Source organism: Pseudochaenichthys georgianus, chromosome 9, assembly GCF_902827115.2.
Source record: "Pseudochaenichthys georgianus chromosome 9, fPseGeo1.2, whole genome shotgun sequence".
NCBI classification, from domain to species: Eukaryota; Metazoa; Chordata; class Actinopteri; order Perciformes; family Channichthyidae; genus Pseudochaenichthys; species Pseudochaenichthys georgianus.
Window position 1 is genome coordinate 19,431,008 of NC_047511.1, and position 15,053 is coordinate 19,446,060.

A 15,053-nucleotide genomic window follows, 5' to 3' on the forward strand; every position below is an offset into this window, starting at 1 on the left:
TTTGGACCAGCGGGAGATTCGGGTACACAACCTGTAAGTATTCATTGTTGTTTGTGTATTTATGATGTTTAAAACAAGGTATCTACCACGACTGTTTAAATGGGTAAACGTTTTTCGGGCTGCTAAGTTTGGATCACGAAGAAATGCTCTCCGCAGACCCATTCTCACAGCGTTATAAACCTTTTTTTTACTCAATATCAAGCCACACTTATTGTTTTTACTTCGGCTGTGAGTGTTTGTGTGTGCTCAGGATGAGTTTCGTGCTGTCCCGCTGTATCGCCGACCCGGAAGCCTGTCCGCTCCTCGCAGCAACGAACCTCGCAACGTCCCGACCAATCAGAGCACACTGGGCTCACAGGGAGGTGGAGGCAGGAGCTCTAACAAGCCGTTTAGGACAGAGAGTGAATACCGGTGAATAGTGCTGCGTACCGGTACGCCGAACCGGTACTGGACTTGTAAACAAATTCGGTTCAAGTCCGGTTAAAACCGGAACGTCGGGAACCGGAACGTCGGGAACCGGTACTTGGACTCGCAAAAAAACTAGCACTTACGTATATTCTCCTTTTTGTTCTAAACCATCTAAAACCTTCCATAGATCGAGACATTTGCGCTGAGAAAAGACGAAAAACATCGTGTCGGCTTCTGATATGGCGGCCATTACTGAACTCGCGAAGTCTCGCAAAATATCGCAACTGCTCGCGAGATCTGTGTGACGTCAAGGGAAGCTAGCGATGTGATTGGCTTAGACATAGTGGACAGCGTGGGCTGCTGGTCGCCATATTGGATATTTGGTAGTGTAGCTACACATAGACTTGTACTCTTGAATGTTGAGTCTTGAGTCTTGACAGTCCACAGTCCTCACTGTCCGAGTGAAATAGATGATAGATGCTTAAGTTAACTATGTATGACATTTGTATCAAAATTGTATGTACGTATGTATGTACATCACTATGTATGTAGTATGTACTGTATAATCCACACATTTAGAGTTGTAGAAAATACATGGTGTACAGACAGTATAGTACACTCACTGTACAGTCACTACAGTGTATACTGTATAGTAAGTGTGTAACAGTGTAATGCGTATAGTCTACTCTACACTCTACCTTTCAGCAAAGTTTTAGGGATTTAGGCTCAGTCAGCTCAGGGACTGTTTGGTTACTTTAATTTGGTAAATGAAATAAATGTTTGAACTTTGTGGTAGTTCACTGTAGTTGCTGTCATAAGTCATTTGTAGACTAAGTGGCAAAAAGTGTTTTTTTTACATTTGTACTTTGTAGAGAAATGTAGACACAAGTTGGAAGGGAGCACAATAAACCTGACGAGTTTGAATTTGAGTTGATTATGAGTTTATTTTCAATTGATAATTAGCTCACAATAAATTCACTTTAGTTACTCACACAACTTGACACAAGCTATGGGTCCGGACCTGAACCTGAACCTCTGGACTTGAGTCCGGACCTGAACCTGAATGTGAGTCCAGGTATGCAGCACTACCGGTGAATACACATACTATACAGAGATGCTGTATAAGAAACCAATGTGATTTTGGAAAATTGCACAATATAAATCTATTTTAGTATACCTCAACAATGGAATTATGATCAGTAGAAATGGCCATGACATGGGCCCTTTAACTGAGTTGTAAACATCACTTTAAATGGAAGATCACCATAGGTCCCGCCCACTCGATCGGATTGGCGATCGGTATCGGCCGATACTGATTCAGGCGAACGGCCCCAAAATTGGCGATTGGAGCATCCCTACCCTTCGCCACACAAGACATTTCCTCTGACAAAACCTTGCTCAACAAGAACTTTAGATTAAATGGTAAAAAAAACACAAGGTAGAGGCAACTTTCATGAACTCATGAATCTCATCACACTAATTGATTGGGAACCAAAGCGTTGACCTTTTACATGGATGTCTCAAACCACCAGGCTGTGAAGTTCCCATGCACCATGCTTTCTTTATGAATTTGTGTTGTGACATTTTGACCGCACCATAAAGGGGCAGAGCAGCACATCACTATGAGAAGCTTTTAAATACTTCAATGAACAATCCTTTCAGATTCATGATATTGTTTTAAAGAAATCTCAGTCTAAGTCCGGAATGCTCACGGGCCCTGCTGTCAGCAGCCCCAGTGAGATGATAGTGAACTGTTCATGAACTTGTCATGAAAAGTTCATGAAATATCAGTGAACCATATTCATGAACAGCTCATAAACAGCTCATAACAAAGTTGATGAACTGTTCATGAAAGTGACATGAACATTAAATGGCACTAGGGCAGTTCATGAACTACTCATGAAACTCCTGTGCTGGAATGGTTCATGAACAATTCATGGAATATGGTTTTAGGCAGGTTCATGAACAATTCATGAGATTGAGTTTTCAGTGAGTGTGTAGGGATATTCAGTTTTCAACCAAGAACATATCAATAACTGTTCATGAACATATCAAGAACTGTTCATAACAACTTCATGAACCATTCATGAACAGTTCATACCCAGTCACTGAATATAATTCAATGGCTGGCTATGAACTGTTCATGAACTGTTCATGAACCATTGACTGTGGGTCAATTGGCAACCATAGAAAACAACAATTATGTCAATCACAATGGAACTTTACTCAAATTAACAAACAAACAAACATACATGTATACAGGTGGAGCGCTACAATTAATCCTATCACTATTTGAAGCACAGTTCTTGATACTCAGCTGCACACATTTTTTTGTTACGGGTCCCAAAAGCTTGGGTACCACAGCAACAATAAATGATTTCTGTAGAAAACAGAAAAGTGCAGCAGCAATAATTATACACAGGATCCGGTTGATCGTCTGGATTGCTTCTTATTCAAAATTCAAAGTACACAGTTACATTCAAATAGCTGTACTTTACAAACATCACATTTCTCCATTTAAGTTATCCGTCTGTCACAGTCAATTACTGTATCTCAAGGAGAAAGTCAACATAGTCAATATAAATTATTACATTACATTGCATTTAGCTGACGCTTTTATCCAAAGCGACTTACAATAAGTGCGTTCGACCAACAAAAATACAAACTTGAAGAAAACATGGGAACATGATGGGAACTTGGGTCCCCTTCGCAGTGCGGGTGCAGCGAGCCGTTTGGTTGATGCGGAGTGCACGTGCTGGGGTGTACGGTTTAACCATGTCCTGGATGTAGGAAGGGCCAGATCCATTCGCTGCATGGTACGCAAGTACCATTGTCTTGAAGTGGATTCTAGCAGTTACCGGAAGCCAGTGAAGTGAGCGGAGGAGTGGCGTGGTGTGGGAGAATTTAGGAAGGTTGAAGACCAGACGAGCCGCTGCATTCTGGATGAGCTGCAGAGGTCGGATGACACAGTGAGTTGCAGTAGTCTAGGCGTGAGATGACGAGAGCCTGGACCAGAACCTGCGTGGCTTTCTGGGTCAGCTGGGGACGCATCCTCCTGATGTTGTAAAGCGTGTATCTGCAGCAGCGGGTTGTAGCAGCTAAGTTTGCAGTGAAGGACAGGTTGTTATCTATAAACACATACCGCTATCAAATAATACTTTCTATCAATATATCTATCTTTACCAAATATAACATATTATGGAGATCACAAAAATACACTGTCAATGTTAATAAACAAAAAACAAGGCAATGTGCCTGCAAGACTTCACTCAGGTAAACATAACATATTACCCGTGCGCAGCAGCTAACCTGCCTGCGAGCCTTCGCTCAGGTCACATTTACCCAGGCGCGGCTGAAGCCCGCGAAAATGGCATCTATTGTTGCCGACAGTTTAGTATTTTTAAATACCGTTACTATGTCAAACATGCTCAAAACCTTCTGACACACTCTCCTAAACATCTCCAACATCATATCTAATTCACACAAGTTAACATCGATCATTTTCATTATGTACTGACCTGTAGAAAAGAGAAAAGTGCAGCAGCAATAATTATACACAGGATCCGGTTGATCGTCTGGATTGCTTCTGAGGAGGGGGCGGAAGTGTCCCCCCTAAGATAACCCAGATGTCACCGCTCACCTGCCAAAGGTTCCACCTTGGCGCTACTTACTCGTACTGCTTCTCAAACTGTACAGATAAACCATAAAATTATATGAATGTCACCAAAATAAATACAGATGTTTAGTTTCAAATTCACTATTGTTTTGTTTTAAGATTAAAAGTTTTTAAAAATAAAGAAATGTTCAAATAGTAGATGAATATTCAAGAGGTCTTTAAAATCATCACACTGATCATCAAAAGTTCATAAAATGGTCATGAATATTCAAAAATATTCTGAACTTGCCACAATCATCCAAAATTCATGAAATGCTAATAGTCATATAAAGTTCATGAAATGCTCATGAAAACTTTGTGGGGTTTTAATTATAATTTTGTGATTGGCTGGATCATGAAAAGTTCATAAATTGCTCATAAAAGTCTGTCATGAGCAAAACAGGAACTTTCTATGAATGAACAATGTTCATAAAAATGTCATGAACTGCTCTTTAAAATGGTTCATGAGCATTTTAAGAATTTTGGTTCATGAACATGACAAGTGAACATATAATGAGTTGTTCATGAATGTTTCATGAGTGCTAATGAACAGCTCATAAAGTCATGAACTCCATCTCGCAGGGGAGATGTTGATAAGTTTGATTGAGTCTTGTGGGTATCTGATTTCAATCTGTGTCTTTACTTCTTTATCTGTCCAACTGTGTGGTTATATATGCATGTGCGAGCATATATGTGAACCCTAAAAAAAAGAGAAGAGATTCACAGCAGACGGCAGAAGAAGTACCGGATGATTACCCAAGCATTCTTCACCCCATCACTTCACACAAACACATTCTCCCTCTCCATTTCTTACATGTGCTTTATGTGCAATCATAAGCAACGCAGACATGCTGACACTGACAGAGGGAGGGATATAAAGAGATATTCCCAATGTGTATCCTTCTTGAATCTTGTTTATTTGTTGGAAAACCTCCGAACACCACCCTCCACTACAAAATTAGTCTTCTTTCTATTACCTCCCTCATCTTTTAAATATACAAAACATGTCATACTTGATTAACGGTGTCTGCTTTTTAATTCTGCAATTGTGTGACTCAACAAGTAGGACTTGCGTCAATAAATATTCAATCTTTTTTTAGTATTTTCAATTTTGTCTGCTCTCTGCCTTCAACAAAACACAATTCAGGTCAGCAGCGACGAGTTGTGTTCTCAAATCCACAGTATTTTGGTTACAGTATGGTAAGAACGATAAGAAACATAGTACACATTTGTTTAGTTTTGAAGCTGACACTGGTCTGCACTTCAATATGCACTTCAATATGTCTCAATATTTTTGAAAGAGCCTCTGATGTCCAAGTTAGCTTTATTCACAAGGTATTCTGTCTGTCAAAACCATGGGCGCATTTACTGTGGAAATGTGTGTCATTTTAAATAGGTTACACCAGCGCCATATAGATAGAAGAGTTACGACAACGGAAGTCCAAAAACGGTTATCGTCACGTGGTTCATGTAGACGAGGATCGTTCCCCGGAAGTTCATGGCGGGCAATGTGAATGCATTGATAACAGGAGATAGAACTACGATTTCTGGTAATTATTAGTGAATAAAGGTTTTGATTTGCAATATTTATACAACAAATCGATATGTGTATGTATTTACATCAATATGTTTTAAAAAATAAAATCGAATTTGCTAATATTAAGTGATAATATTAGGATTAGTGTGAACAACTTTACATGTTAGGCTAACAGTGCCTTGGTTAAAGAGCCTGTTGCTGTTTATTTATAGCTTTGAATTATTTCAAACCAATATTATCTTCTTAAACTTGTATGGTAGTCAGGAGCATCACTTTCTAATGTGTATTGATATGTTTAGCGGGAGGGGATCTAAAGTAATGCTTTAAAATTCAGATTAGATGAATGTCTACCATTTTCTTAAATTCATGGTAGTTTCAGTAATCCCCTGGTAATTGAGGACACAAGTTATCTAAATGACTAATGTCATCTTTATGGCTTTCAGAAAGGACAGGAGACCGACAGGTGACTATCAAAGTACTAGCTATGAAGGGCCGTGTAGGCCAAAATTCAAACTCACCTCACACACACACTACTGAAAACATCTGGCCTTGCACACACACTACTGAAATCCTCTCACATTCACTACTGAATACCTCACACTCACACTACTGAAAATTAAGCCTCACACACACACTACTGAAATCCTCTCACATTCACTACTGAACACCTCACACACACACTACTGAAAACATCTGGCCTTGCACACACACTACTGAAATCCTCTCACATTCACTACTGAACACCTCACACACTACTGAAAACATCTGGCCTTGCACACACACTACTGAAATCCTCTCACATTCACTACTGAACACCTCACACACACACTACTGAAAACATCTGGCCTTGCACACACACTACTGAAATCCTCCCACCTTCACTACTGAAAACCTCACACACACACTACTGAAAACATCTGGCCTTGCACACACACTACTGAAATCCTCTCACATTCACTACTGAACACCTCACACACTACTGAAAACATCTGGCCTTGCACACACACTACTGAAATCCTCTCACATTCACTACTGAACACCTCTCACACACACACACACACACACACTACTGAAAATTAAGCCTCACACACACACTACTGATATCATCTCACGTTCACTACTGAACACCTCACACACACAATACTGAAAATTAACCTCACACACACACTCCTGAAAAACATTTCACTGAAAGGTTCTCAGTAGGGAATGTGCATGTGTTTCACCTATGTGTGTGTGAGGGGATTCTTGCTGTAACGGATGTCATTCTAATGTAACGGAAGTCAGTGGTCTCTTTGCTAGCCCCGTTAGCTTCATTAGCTCCAGGCTGCTACTCCGAAGTGGTTGTTGTGTTGATGCCTGGTGGAGTATTCTTCATTGAAATATCGCACTTATCGTATGGCTCTGCGGTTCAAACAGACCGTCCATGAATGCAGTTTATTCGGTAAGTACAATTCAAGCACTTTATTTCTTACTTGTCTTTTTATTCAGCTAACAAGCGAGACGAAGCTACATCTGTGCTAATGATGCTATCCGTAGCATACAAGTTAAAACATAATAGAGAAGTGTAAAACATTAAGAAGGATTATACTGTAAAACATAAGGCTTCTCGGTGAGGTTGGTAAAAGAAGGTCATGCTTGTACGTGAGTTAGTTTGCTAGTTAGGTAACTGTATGCTGTTATTGTTAATTTAAAATAGCTATGCCCGACGATGCAGACAGCTAGCGTCACATTAGTGTTGAAGAGCAGAGTACTGTATGAGATTAACCTCACTATAAGATCTGTGTATCTGAAAAATATGAATCTCACATTTCCAGTTGGTTCCAGAAATAACGTTGACGTAGATATTGCAATATGGTTTGTTGAGCTGGAAATAAGGTCTGTGGTTGAGACGCATTTAAGAGACGGGTCACGTTTTGTTCAGCCGGATAATATCCACATGTCTACCCTACTTTTATAATTTTCAAATCATAAATCCAGTTGCCAGAAGCAAAATGCTAACGGTATGCTGAAAAGAACTGCAGCTGCTTCAACGTCACGCCGATTTAAGATCCATATTCAAACATACAGATTATAAATGGTACAAGTTGAAGCGTTTGTTTGAACAGTTTGCAGGAACTTGCTTTCAAGCAGAACTTGAAAATGTACATAAATAGCTGACGTTAATAATGCTAACTAGCGAGCTAGCTGTGTAGATCTGCTGCACTATTTACTACAGCCCGGCTGTCCGCAGCCGACTTTATAACAGTATTAAGTGAAAACCATTCAAAATATTTTATAGAATAAATCCGTTATCCAAATCCCATAAAAACACAAGACAACCAGCAATTAGACAATACCCTGTGTCGTATTTTTGTCGGATGAATGCAAGCTTTTTAAAAAACCGAAATAAGGGTTGTTCCCTCTTGTTTTCTCTGTTAGGATAATACTACAGAAAATGCGCTCCGGGGAAGGTGACACCCTTGCAAACCAAAAAAGAGAAATACAAGTATTTGTATTCCCCCCGGTCTGCACGTTTTACGTTGCTTAAGGTAAGTGAACATGAAACTATTCAGCATAATTTTCAATAATAATCTACGGTATTTATTGAGTTTTGGGATATTACTTGCATACAAATCTATAAATGCCTTAAGGTTTCTAAAACATACAATATGTGGTAAATTCAACAGTGGACCCAGCAAAGATTCACATTTTTGCACGATTTGTATTTGATTTGTTGCTGTTACTTAATTATACTTTTAATAAATTCAAGTCAAGCTTAGTTACATGTGATGGTAGCTATATGCTCTTACCTGTGTGCCTCCTCCGCAACCAGACTGTATTCAAACTCTTAAGTACCAGTTCTATCTACTTTAAACAATTAAAAAGACACAATCAACTACATTTATTGATATACCATTCTTTATTTTTGGGGCCTCTTCTTCTTTTAAATTAAACTTTCAGACATGAGATATTGAAATACAGTAATAGTTTTGTCTATTTAAAAAAGAATGAGCCATTCCTTACAGTTAACTTCATATTTCTTATTGTCTAAAGCATTTATGACACACATGTCCCCCTCATATTCACAGTGTGGATCAATTGAGACAGCGTGCAGAGACTTTGGGAGAAACCTCAGCGTGACGGATGTCCTGTCTGTGGGTTTGGCTGGAGAAGGTGGAGAGGTCTTTCTCTGGGATGAGAAAGACCTCTCTGGGACGTGGCCTGATGGAGGAGGACCAGGTCTGATGAAGAAACCACCTAACTGCATCTGTGAGCCCATACTGGGCTCAGCTGCCACAAACAAATGATGGTCCTGTTTGACTTTGTGTTCACAATAAAAGTGTAGTTTCTTTGTGAATGTCCTGTATTGGTCTTTAATCTGAAATCAGCTTTTCATTTTCTTCTTGCCCCTCTTGAGAAAACGGTGAGGCAGTTGTGTCCTTCAGGTATGTCCTTTCCTAACAGAAATGACAAACATATGACATTATTGCAGAGCAAGTGTGTTATTTATGAAACGTTTGTTTATTTAGCGGCTGTAGAAATAATGTATTTTTTAAATGTTAATGTGTTTTTTTAATTCATCACTTTGTACTACAAAGATAATCAGATTATGAATGAACAGTCTGCAGTTAATCAACATTAAAATATCTTATTAAATAATATTCAACTGCTCGGTTGTCTCACTGCAAGAACCACTTTTACCACGTCTTTTACAGACAATATGTAGAGACAAATGGTAGCAATTCTCACAATGTAAAATAATAATTGCCTTAAATACATTGAAATGTGAAAGCTGATTATAGTTGTTACTTTATCTATTTAAACCAAAACGTTTCTCGATTCTTTGTACCTTTGAGTCCATGCTGAAGTTCACTGATGTTAGGAATAGGTCTGTCTCTCGTGGTCAGCATCCTCTGGTCTGTCTGCATCACCTGGAAACTTTAAACAAACAGATATATATGTATATGTAAAGTAACAATGTGTTGGTCACAGACTTTTTTACATGCAAATGTCGTGTGATAATATTTTTGTTATCCTTAACGAAAGTGCTGGATATCAAAGCCCTTACTGTATCTTATCAGTTTGATTGTGTATTATTGTCTAGTTGTGGTCCTTTTTATTTTAGAATCATTTTTCATGAGACAGTCAATTTAAATATTTGTCCTATGCCATATTCACATTCATTTGTAACACACACGTAAGGGTAAAAGACAAACATCTTCAACACATGTAATGCAATGAATAAGCTTCATTGTCACAGAAGCACACATAACGACATATCTAATATTTAAACAAATCATTTCCTTGTCCCTAAAGCATTGACTGAGCTATTTTTCGTCCTCAAATGCAGGCATTAAGTTACATGTTCATGTTCTGCTGCCACAATAAGTCGGTTTCTCCAGTGTAATGATAATAAAATGCTAAGTAAGTATTGGTAATAATATTAATAAAAACAACAACGTTTGGGTTCGTTCGTTTAATATGATGAACGTTAACCAGTAAGCTTCAATAATCAACTCCAGCTAGTTTCAAACCATATTGCAATATCTACGTCAACGTTATTTCTGGAACCAACTGGAAATGTGAGATTCATATTTTTCAGATACACAGATCTTATAGTGAGGTTAATCTCATGCGGTACTCTGCTCTTCAACACTAATGTGACGCTAGCTGTCTGCATCGTCGAGCATAGCTATTTTAAATTAACAATAACAGCATACAGTTACCTAACTAGCAAACTAACTAATGTACAAGCATGACCTTATTTTACCAACCTCACCGAGAAGCCTTATGTTTTACAGTATAATCCTTCTTAATGTTTTACACTTCTCCATTATGTTTTTAACTTACGGATAGCATCGTTAGCACAGATGTAGCTTCGTCTCGCTTGTTAGCTGAATAAAAAGACAAGTAAGAAATAAAGTGCTTGAATTGTACTTACCGAATAAACTGCATTCATGGACGGTCTGTTTGAACCGCAGAGCCATACGATAAGTGCGATATTTCAATGAAGAATACTCCACCAGGCCTCAACACAACAAACACTTCGGAGTAGCAGCCTGGAGCTAATGAAGCTAACGGGGCTAGCAAAGAGACCACTGACTTCCGTTACATTAGAATGACATCCGTTACAGCAAGAATCCCCTCACAAACACATAGGTGAAACACATGCACATTCCCTACTGAGAACCTTTCAGTAAAATGTTTTTCAGGAGTGTGTGTGTGAGGTTAATTTTCAGTATTGTGTGTGTGAGGTGTTCAGTAGTGAACGTGAGAGGATTTCAGTAGTGTGTGTGCAAGGCCAGATGTTTTCAGTAGTGTGTGTGTGAGGTGTTCAGTAGTGAATGTGAGAGGATTTCAGTAGTGTGTGTGCAAGGCCAGATGTTTTCAGTAGTGTGTGAGGTGTTCAGTAGTGAATGTGAGAGGATTTCAGTAGTGTGTGTGCAAGGCCAGATGTTTTCAGTAGTGTGTGTGTGAGGTGTTCAGTAGTGAATGTGAGAGGATTTCAGTAGTGTGTGTGTGAGGCTTAATTTTCAGTAGTGTGTGTGTGTGTGAAGTGTTCAGTAGTGAATGTGAGAGGATTTCAGTAGTGTGTGTGCAAGGCCAGATGTTTTCAGTAGTGTGTGTGTGAGGTGTTCAGTAGTGAATGTGAGAGGATTTCAGTAGTGTGTGTGTGAGGCTTCATTTTCAGTAGTGTGTGTGTGTGTGTGTGTGTGTGTGTGTGTGAGGTGTTCAGCAGTGAATGTGAGAGGATTTCAGTAGTGTGTGTGAGAGGATTTCAGTAGTGTGTGTGTGAGGCTTAATTTTCAGTAGTGTGTGTGTGAGGTGTTCAGTAGTGAACGTGAGAGTATTTCAGTAGTGTGTGTGGAAGGCCAGATGTGTTCAGTAGTGTGTGTGTGAGGTGTTCAGTAGTGAACGTGAGAGTATTTCAGTAGTGTGTGTGCAAGGCCAGATATTTTCAGTAGTGTGTGTGTGCGAGGTGAGTTTGAATGTTGGCCTACACGGCCCCTCATAACTAGCAGCATGACGACGACGACGACGACGACGACGACGACGACGACGACGACGACGACGACGACGACGACGCTGTTAAATGTGTTGTTTTAGGAACATCCATTGCAAATACATGGGATTCAATAAACATTGAATAGCATATCATTCAGTTTGTCGGTGCCTTTTCCTCCGTGTTGTCCTGGTTTGCTGTGCTGCCTCCTAGTCGCCACCATGGTTTGCTGTGCTGCCTGGGGATGCTCAAATCGCTCCGAGAAAGGAGTACGAATGTACGGCTTCCCCACTGACACAGAGCGGAGGAAAAAATGGCTGGCTCAAGTCAGCAGGAGCAATTTCACGACCAACAGCAAAAAATATGTGATGTAATTATATACAAACACTGCATTTGCACTTTTTCACAAAACGAAAACCACACCATTGGGAAAGCTTAATGTAGGGCTGTGCGATTATGGCAAAAATCATAATCACGATTATTTGGGTCAATAATTGATATCACGATTATTTTGACGATTATTCATTGACCATTTATTGAACTTTAAAACAAATAATATTTTACCAATAAACAAGATCAACAAATATGTTGAAGCGCACTTCCAAAACCATACTAAACATATATTATTAATATGATAAATAAAAATAAATTAGACCAAAATAAATTAAATCAAATATGATGCAGTGCACTGTCACAACCTACTGAAAACTCCTTAACATATAGCCAACATTTTGGTAAAACATATTCAACATATTCCACTCAGTTAAACGTTGAAGGCTGGCCAACCGTCATGGTCCAGAAGTAACAGGAAATAAATGTTGAACTACAATTTAAGACCAAATAAAAAATGTTTAGACCACCATGGCAAATGCTGGTAGTGCTGCTCATGTCATCTCTTAAAGATGTTTTGCAAGAAACACCAGCCTGTTTACATGGTCTGGTTTCAGAGATGAGCGCAGGCAGGTGACAAGACACCTGTACTGAAGACCCTCAGCCACGCCCCGACACATGGGGTGACGCCGGCCAATCACAAAGCTTTGATGCGTTCAAGTGCATTATTCTGGCACAGGAAGATTATGTTACAGGACATTAACGATAAAACAGAATATTGTTGTTCTATTTTTAGACACATCTCGCGATTGACTGGTTGGGCACCCCTCAGCTAGACCATAGGTCCGTTGTGGTCGCAAAGTAGTCAGCTGAAGCCACATCTCTCTCAACTTCCCCACGGCATTTGTCATATAGTGCAGGCAGCGCAGACCTGCTGAAATAATACCGAGACGGCATCGCGTAACGCTTGTCCAACGTGTTGACAAGTTGCTTAAAGCCCTGGTTGCTAACAGTGCTAACTGGGCACATATCTTTAGCGATGTGAAATGTATCTCCAGGTCTCCCTTGAAAAAGAGATCATTGATCTCAATGGGATTTTACCTGGATAAATAAAGGTTTTTAATTTTTTTTTTAATTGTAAAGACAAAGTACTTGAAAATAGTGGAAATAGTTTTACCCTTCTTTTTAACGAGTTGCTGCTCTTGTTCTGACATCTTCGCTCGCGTTGAACACTCACAACACATGTCACTCACAGGTGGCCGAGTGGGCTTTTAGGGAGGGGCGAAAGCGCACCCAGCAAAATAATCGTATTTTGTCAATTATGCTGTTTTCATAATCGTCGCAAGCCATAATCGTAATCGCGATTAAAATACGATTAATTGCACAGCCCTAGCTTAATGTTTTGTTTAATACAAAAAAACAGGGAAAGGCTTGAAAAACACTGAGAGTTGAGACTCAGGGTGCAGGGTGAGGGTCTCAGTGCAGGTATTCAGGCTCCATTGAATCCCCCTCTGGTTCTTGTGCTGAAAGAGGGAGTAACAGACAGGAGAAAGGGTTATACACACACAGCACACCTATTGGATGGGAAATGCCTTGGGGAGATAAGGTGTTTACTTATATAAAACAGTAGTATTAAACTTACCTTGTGTTTTCACTCTCACTTAAGTCCCTCTCCCTTTGCCATCAATCCAAAATCAGCTGAGCTGCAACATTATACAGACAGGTAATAATCAACACAAGGACACAATATGGCTCTGCTAAAAACACTCACTCTTACACGCACCAAAGTTATATTTATCTAATATTTAACTACCTCCACCCCCACGTACAATCCCGTTTAGAAGCCCCTCTTCTCTAATTCAACAACGTTGGACGAAATGACATTAAGAGAACGGAATTTACAATTAAAAGGCTGTTCAACGTGTGTTGCTAACTTGCTTCGGTATCCTAGCTTAATCTGTTATCTGTAAACGTTCCCTAAATCTACTAAATTAGGGATAATCCACTGACATCCTTTAATACACATGTTAATTTGAATCAGATGTACTGATAATATCCGCAATATAAATCTTTAAACTTCTTCTTACCTTTAAAAGTCTGTCACGAACGGTCTATTATGCTGCAACTCTACAGCTCTGCTAGCCTTGGCGCTAACTTCCGGGGAATGATTGAGAGGCTCCACGATCCGCCATTGCTGTAAAAAAGTGGTCCATTGGAGTGAACGGAGATGACGTAACTCTCAGTCTATATGGCGCTGGGTTACACAATAGTTGAATGACAGTTTTCTCCATCACTTAGACCTCAACGTGAACTGTTCCTTTATGTTGCTGACTTCACACACAAGGTGTTTGCTAATGATTTTTCAAAAATAAGACAAGCAATGCAGAATCATGCTTCATTTTATATTTACAGCATCAGCTCATAATCCTTGTTAATGAGCGTTGGGAGTTTGGAGGTAGTGAGTCACGTGACCGCTTAACTGTAATCTCGATGTTCACAGTTTATCTAAATTAGCTAAGGAATATAAGTTTTTTTCTAGACCAAAAATGGTATAGTAAAGACTTGTCGTTGTAAGGATACTGAAGATTTGAGGCTTTATTCAGTCAAGTTGATAGTTTTGTTTTCTTGTTTGATAAATAAAAGACAAACTAAGGGAATATATGGTTTCTGTCGGATACAATAAAAATAATTTTAATAACGAGTGTAAATGACTAAGGCTTTGTTATAAAAACTTAATCGAACATCACATTTGAAAGGGGACTGAGGGATATAATGGGAGAATGAGTCTGAGCGACATTTCCCACATTATAACATATCACAGATGTACACATTCAGCTGGATAGCTTTCTAAAACAAACACACACACACCATCCTGAGCTGGAAAGCGATTCAAACAAACATCCAATTTGCTGGGCAGATTACCCAGGGGGCCTCACTGTTTGCCACCTGAAAGGGGGTGGGAGGTGACTCATCAGTAAGATGCTAATATCAATTGTAATGCACACACACACACACACACACACACACACACACACACACACACACACACACACACACACACACACACACACACACACACACACACACACACACACACACACACACACACACACACACACACACACACACACACACACACA

General features: G+C 39.5%; 1 long non-coding RNA gene across 1 annotated transcript; it reads right to left on the reverse strand.

Annotated features, from left to right (window-relative positions):
• Nucleotides 1-8,807: 8,807 nt before the first annotated feature.
• Nucleotides 8,808-10,608, reverse strand: LOC139434410 (uncharacterized). Its single transcript, XR_011643758.1, has 3 exons — nucleotides 10,522-10,608; nucleotides 9,430-9,518; nucleotides 8,808-9,037 (listed from the first exon to the last, which is right to left on the reverse strand). It is a non-coding gene; the product is annotated as an uncharacterized lncRNA (long non-coding RNA).
• Between the last annotated feature and the right edge of the window lie 4,445 nt (nucleotides 10,609-15,053).